Below are 8,197 nucleotides of genomic sequence, written 5' to 3'. Positions count from 1 at the left end.
ATGGATTAACACAGTCATTCATGAACGTGATGGCAAATCTCAGGGGTTAACACAGTCATCCATATACATGAGAGCAAAGCTCAGAAATTAACATAATGATTTGTATACATGAGGGCAAATCTCAGGAATTAGTACAGTCTTTCACATATGTGAGAGCAAATCTCAGGGGTTAACACAGTCGGTAATATACTTGAGAGCAAATCTTAGGGATAAACACTCATTCATATGCATGAGAGCAAATCTTTGGGATTAACACAGTCATCCATATACATGAGAGCAAATCTCAGAGATTAACATTCATTCATATGCATGAGAGCAAATCTTTGGGATTAACACAGTCATCCATATACATGAGAGCAAATCTCAGAGATTAACATTCATTCATATGCATGAGAGCAAATCTTTGGGATTAACACAGTCATCCATATACATGAGAGCAAATCTCAGAGATTAACATTCATTCATATGCATGAGAGCAAATCTTAGGGGTTAACACAGTCATCCATATACATGAGACTAATGCAGTCATTCATATGCATCAGAACAAATCTTTGGGATTAACACAGTCATCCATATACATGAGAGCAAATCTCAGAGATTAACACTCATTCATATACATGAGAACAAATCTTTGGGATTAACACAGTCATCCATATACATGAGAGCAAATCTCAGATATTAACACTCATTTACATATTTGAGAACAAATCTTTGGGATTAACACAGTCATCCATATACATGAGACCAAATCTCAGAGATTAACACTCATTCATATACATGAGACCAAATCTCAGAGATTAACACTCATTTATATATTTGAGAACAAATCTTTGGGATTAACACAGTCATCCATATACATGAGAGCAAATCTCAGAGATTAACACTTATTCATATACATGAGAGCAAATCTTTGGGATTAACACAGTCATCCATATACATGAGACCAAATCTCAGAGATTAACACTTATTCATATACATGTGAACAAATCTTTGGGATTAACACAGTCATCCATATACATGAGACCAAATCTCAGAGATTAACACTCATTTATATATTTGAGAACAAATCTTTGGGATTAACACAGTCATCCATATACATGAGAGCAAATCTCAGAGATTAACACTTATTCATATACATGAGAACAAATCTTTGGGATTAACACAGTCATCCATATACATGAGACCAAATCTCAGAGATTAACACTCATTTATATATTTGAGAACAAATCTTTGGGATTAACACAGTCATCCATATACATGAAACCAAATCTCAGAGATTAACACTTATTCATATACATGAGAACAAATCTTTGGGATTAACACAGTCATCCATATACATGAGACCAAATCTCAGAGATTAACACTTATTCATATACATGTGAACAAATCTTTGGGATTAACACAGTCATCCATATACATGAGACCAAATCTCAGAGATTAACACTCATTTATATATTTGAGAACAAATCTTTGGGATTAACACAGTCATCCATATACATGAGAGCAAATCTCAGAGATTAACACTCATTCATATATTTGAGAACAAATCTTTGGGATTAACACAGTCATCCATATACATGAGAGCAAATCTCAGAGATTAACACTTATTCATATACATGTGAACAAATCTTTGGGATTAACACAGTCATCCATATACATGAGACCAAATCTCAGAGATTAACACTCATTTATATATTTGAGAACAAATCTTTGGGATTAACACAGTCATCCATATACATGAGACCAAATCTCAGAGATTAACACTCATTCATATATTTGAGAACAAATCTTTGGGATTAACACAGTCATCCATATACATGAGAGCAAATCTCAGAGATTAACACTTATTCATATACATGTGAACAAATCTTTGGGATTAACACAGTCATCCATATACATGAGACCAAATCTCAGATATTAACACTCATTTATATATTTGAGAACAAATCTTTGGGATTAACACAGTCATCCATATACATGAGAGCAAATCTCAGAGATTAACACTCATTCATGTACATGAGAAACAACTCTTTGGGATTAACACAGTCATCCATATACATGAGAGCAAATCTCAGAGATTAACACAGTCATCCATATGCATGAGAGCAAATCTCAGAGATTAACACAGTCATCCATATACATGAGAGCAAACCTGAGAGATTAACACAGTCAACCATATGCATGAGAGCAAATCTCAGAGATTAACACAGTCATCCATATACATGAGAACAAATCTCAGGGATTAACACAGTCATTCATATAAATAAGAATCTCAGGGGTTATTTTATTTATTTATTTCATTGGTGTTTTACGCCGTACTCAAGAATGACCTCAGGGATTAACACAGTCATCCATATGCATGAGAGCAAATCTCAGGGCTTAACATGCATATTTACATTCCATACACGATGTGAATCTGGATATTTCTGGGGTCGTGTGTAACTTCGAAAATACGTATATCTTTTACTGGTACGTAGTGAAAAGTAACCATCCAGTATAAATCCAGCCATGAGTAGAAATGAGTAAAAATTTCTCGTATTACATTTTATTCATTTCATTTTTTATTTCACCAAAGGCATTTCACCAGAAGAATGCATAATGAGAAATTTACCGGTACATCAAGAAATATAACATATACATGGCAACCATAAAAGAAAGCCGAAACAGAAACCCCTAAGGGTTTATATTAGAGACCTGTCGTATTCACCTGTCTCTGTTGCTAATGACACCAATTTATAACAAGGAGTTTCCTAATATGGCAGCAAAATGTTCTGATGTCTGTGAATAGTTTTGCAATACTGCATTCCACGAGAGAATATTAAACAAAAATTTTTCAAAGATAGAAATTGTTACTCATTTATGTACATCTTACCATGTATCAATGATACCGAGGCCTCCGTGGCTCAGTTGGTTAGCGCGCTAGCACAGCGTAATGACCCAGGAGTCTCTCACCAATGCGGTCGCTGTGAGTTCAAGTCCAGCTCATGCTGGGTTCCTCTCCGGCCGTAAGTGGGAAGGTCTGACAGCAACCTGCAGATGGTCGTGGGTTCCCCCCGGGCTCTGCCCGGTTTCCTCCCACCATAGTGGTCGCCATCGTATAAGTGAAATATTCTTGAGTATGGCGTAGAACACCAATCAAATAAATAAATAAATAAATAACTTAATGTTGCAAACATTCTTAAATTCAACCACATGCTGTTTTTGCACTCATGCATATGACTGACTGTGTTAATTCCTGAGATTTGCTCTCATGTATATGACCGAATATGTTAATCTCTGAGATTTGCTCTCATGTATATGACCGAATATGTTAATCTCTGAGATTTGCTCTCATGTATATGACCGAATATGTTAATCTCTGAGATTTGCTCTCATGTATATGACCGAATATGTTAATCTCTGAGATTTGCTCTCATGTATATGACCGAATATGTTAATCTCTGAGATTTGCTCTCATGTATATGACCGAATATGTTAATCTCTGAGATTTGCTCTCATGTATATGACCGAATATGTTAATCTCTGAGATTTGCTCTCATGTATATGACCGAATATGTTAATCTCTGAGATTTGCTCTCATGTATATGACCGAATATGTTAATCTCTGAGATTTGCTCTCATGTATATGACCGAATATGTTAATCTCTGAGATTTGCTCTCATGTATATAATGTTTGCTTGACACTCTTGCTTTGCGTACGATATTTTATGTTGTGCAGACGAACAGGTGTGTGATTTAGTGTACAGGTAATATAGCTGAACGCCAAAAATGTCGATTGTAACCCTCTCCACCATTCTTTGCAGTCGTCTTTGAAAAGTATTCAGAAATATTGAACAACTATATGGCATATATACCTCCATGTTCTCACTTATATGCCCCAAACTCTAAAGACACCCACGTCCACATGGTCAGGGCCCTGTTCTTCTCGAAGCCTGTTTGAGAACACGACACCATGGTAAAGGTTACACTATTTGGGCTCCAATCTCCACATCCGAGATGCAGGGGTCAACGAATTGAGCTAGAGGAATGTCCCTATTATAAAGAGCCCTTTTTGATGACATGTAGCAACTAAGAGTAAACAGAGTTGTGTTGCAGATATATACAAATACCGCTGTGCCTCTGGGATCTCTGGCATCCATGTACCTGTAGTGTAAAACGATAAGAATTTATATAAGAGTTGTAATATAAAACGGGTCAAATATATGTTTCGTCTGAGATAAATCTTTTTGGCACTCTTAACTGAGACTTTCGTGACACTGACAAATACGGACGCCTGAGGAGACTTCAGCAAAAAGTTCCCAACTTTCAAAATGTTCTTTGTTTAACAGCTTAGAAATCTCTGATCCACAAATCAGGCGCGTTTATTTCCCCGCAAGAGCTTTAAGTCGAACGACTCCTCGGCCTCTCGACAGTGTCGCCAAAGGTCGATGTTCATGATCAACGCGCGTTTCTGAGCTTGAGACTATGTCAGGTGGGTTTCTGAGCTTAAGACCATGTCAGGTACTTCTTAACTTCCATGTATTTTCATTGTTTTCACTCTTGCTTTTCAAGTTTCATTTTACACAGGTCATCAATGACACCGTTATGTTTGATTTTATTTATTTGAGTGGTTTTTTACGCCGCACTCAAGAATATTTCATTTGTACGACGGCAGCCGTTATGTTTGAGTTGATAACCATAATAAAACTACAGGTAATGCGAATGGTACACCTGTCGTGCCTAGGTGTGATTGTTAGCCTAGCCTATGAATTTTTATGAAGATTTAGCAGAAAAGTTTTTCCCTGTACCGGTATTGCAAGGCGCTTTTCGTATTTTTAATCTCGTGAACACAATAAAATTCATGCCGTTTCACACAGAGGTGCCGTTTATGGTAGCAAGTGTGTGTCTATTTCTGCAGAAACAATGAATAAACTGTGCATGAATGATTCATTCGGGGTGTGATGCATGAGGCAAAAAAAGGAGAAACGTTGCAAGTCTCTCTGCCAACGTCCAAAAAGATAAGTATTCCAAACCATTGAGTTTATGAATTTATAACTCTGGACAGAGATGCCTGTCGTGAAAATAATTATTATAATATGGAAGATATGTGCGAACCAAAGACTTTGTTAGTAAAGTCATTTGGAGGCCTGAAAGCCGAGCGGAGAGAGATTTTCCCCCCAGTTTGGCAGCATTTCTGAGGTGATGAAAATTGTCACCGATTTACCGAAGTAGTTCCAGTTATACAGTGTACTGTCACGGCGTGTTTTGGGATCTCCGTAAGATTTTCTCCTATTTGTCAAATTCTTTTGTAAATTTATGTAAAATAAACATCTTTTGCACAAATGTTAATAAAACAAAAATTTATAATTTGTGTTACACATAAACAAAATATTTCTACATATGTATCTCTGCAAAAGAATTGGTAGAAATATGGGGAAAATCTTTTGTACATTTATGCTAAAGAAAGTGGATTTGGTGGTCAACATTTCACTGATTCCTCACTCAAGTGAATAAAAACGGTGTACAGAGAAGAGTTTTCAAGACAAGTATATAGATTTTGATGTAAGAACGCAAAGTTTTCACCTTTAGTTGTTACAACTGGAAATGTGGGTTTCGTCTGGGGAATCCCCTTCAACTCACAGCGCGTGACCGGAAAATTTTATATCTTTTCATATATGTCACTTCCTGCATTTTAGAGGTACATTAAAAAGCCCATGGGGAAGAGATAGAGCTAGAGATAGAGATTATTTTTTTTGCTTTCACGGTATCCATCATATTTTTCTGGTTCACTCTGCAATCAGCTGTTGTCCCGGGTCTATTAGAGCCATGATTTTTCTGAAGTTTTCCACAAGACACAATACTCACGCTTCACAGATTTTATTAGCTATCAATAAAATTTGTAAACCAAAACTACAAATAGTATAATAACCCCGACGCGTAGACAGGGCTCGAGACATAGCCAGGGATATCTCTAAGCGCGCTTGTTAGTGTAAGCCGCTGGCCTACAGGTAAGTTACCGAAGGTAAATTCCACAGTATCCGGTGTCGCCGCACCGTTTCAAAGAAATTGTCCTGTAACAGCCATTGTAGACATTTAAAAATATACTCGTGCAGTCGGTCATGCGAGGAAATAAAAAGAGCCACTAGCCAAAGTGGCGTCATCCCGTTTTAAAGGTATAACTATTTACATCGCCCACTACGAAACGCACCGCCTAATGGTGTATAATCCTGGCCCCATTGAGCAACACATACACTGCATATGTTGGCTTACACGCCTTACACGCAGCAACACAAGCACCGTAAATGTCGGCTTTCCAGCAGCTTACACGGCTTACACTACAATACAAGCACCGTAAATGTCGGCTTACAAGCAGCTTACACGGCTTACACTCAGAAACACAAGCACCAGACATGTCGGCGCATATGCAGTTCACATTCTTGTGTTGTGTTTTAACCAGGCTTCAAAGAAATCTCAACCAGTTCATTTGTTTTCCTTGTGTACAGTAGAACCATGTTTTCCTGGTTCAGTTGGGAATGTATTGTTCACCCGGGGTCCACCAGAATCATGTTTTCCAAGTTCACTCTGCCATCGGGTTTTTCTTCAGTGTCCATTAGAGCCTAGCAATCCTTTTGTTTTGGTGGTCACCACTAGAATCCGAAGTTTTCCTGATGCCTACAAGGCTGTTTTTCTATTCTAAGCCGGAGTCTGTTGTTTTCCTGATTTTCAACACCCCAGTAGCTTTTGTTTTCCTGGTGATTATTAATACAGCGTTATTTTCTTTTTCTAATGCCCACTTTCAGGAATCATTTAGTTTCCTAATGTCAATTAAAACCAGCTTTTTTCTGATGCCCAGTCACCAAAGCATTTATTTTCCTGGTCACCACGACAAACTGTTGTGTTTTTCAATGCCAACAATTGCCAACAACATTCTGCTTTTTCGTTTTGCTATTTTGGGATAAAATTTTCTTGATCCAATAGTTTAAAAGTGTATTTCCGTTCAATACATGTGTCAACTTGAGTTCCGACTAAAATTTCATTGGTTTAGAATCAGGGTGAGGCTGGAATTAAAATTAATTCTGACTTAATTTCAATATACAGTTCTGAACAGCTGACTATTAAATGAGCCAAGTTGACTCACTATTAAACCCACATCTTTAGGCAGCTGTTGGCCTTCAAGGTAAGATGTAACACATGTCTTAATCGTTTGTATTTTCCCCAGATTTATCCCCGCAAGACAATTATCATCCCTGTGAGGCGGAGTCTGTTGAGCCTGCTCAGCCGAGCAACCAAACCCAGGAAGCACATTCTGACGACATGCCCTCTAAAAAAAAATCTCCAACCTGCCGCATGAACAAAATTCCAATCATCTGAATGGAAAAATTTCCAATCAGCCGTATGAACAAAGCTCTATTCAGCCGTATGGACAAAACTCTATTCAGCCGTGTGAACAAAGCTCTATTCAGCTGTATGAACAAAGCTCTATTCAGCCGTATGAACAAAGCTCTAGTCAGCCGTATAAACAAAACTCTATTCAGCCGTATGAACAAAGCTCTATTCAGCCGTATGGACAAAACTCTATTCAGCCGTATGAACAAAGCTCTATTCAGCCGTATAAACAAAGCTCTATTCAGCCGTATGAACAAAGCTCTATTCAGCCGTATAAACAAAGCTGTATTCAGCCGTATGGACAAAGCTCTATTCAGCCGTATGAACAAAGCTCTATTCAGCCGTATGGACAAAACTCTATTCAGCCGTGTGAACAAAGCTCTATTCAGCCGTATAAACAAAGCTCTATTCAGCCGTATAAACAAAGCTCTATTCAGCCGTATGAACAAAGCTCTATTCAGCCGTATGAACAAAGCTCTATTCAGCCGTATGAACAAAGCTCTATTCAGCCGTATGAACAAAGCTCTATTCAGCCGTATGGACAAAACTCTATTCAGCCGTATGAACAAAGCTCTATTCAGCCGTATGGACAAAGCTCTATTCAGCCGTATGAACAAAGCTCTATTCAGCCGTATAAACAAAGCTGTATTCAGCCGTATGGACAAAGCTCTATTCAGCCGTATGAACAAAACTCTATTCAGCCGTATGAACAAAACTCTATTCAGCCGTATGAACAAAGCTCTATTCAGCCGTATAAACAAAGCTCTATTCAGCCGTATGAACAAAGCTCTATTCAGCCGTATAAACAAAGCTGTATTCAGCCGTATGGACA

This window comes from Liolophura sinensis, chromosome 8 (genome assembly GCF_032854445.1).
Source record: "Liolophura sinensis isolate JHLJ2023 chromosome 8, CUHK_Ljap_v2, whole genome shotgun sequence".
NCBI lineage: Eukaryota > Metazoa > Mollusca > Polyplacophora > Chitonida > Chitonidae > Liolophura > Liolophura sinensis.
Note: the sequence above shows the minus strand (reverse complement) of the source record.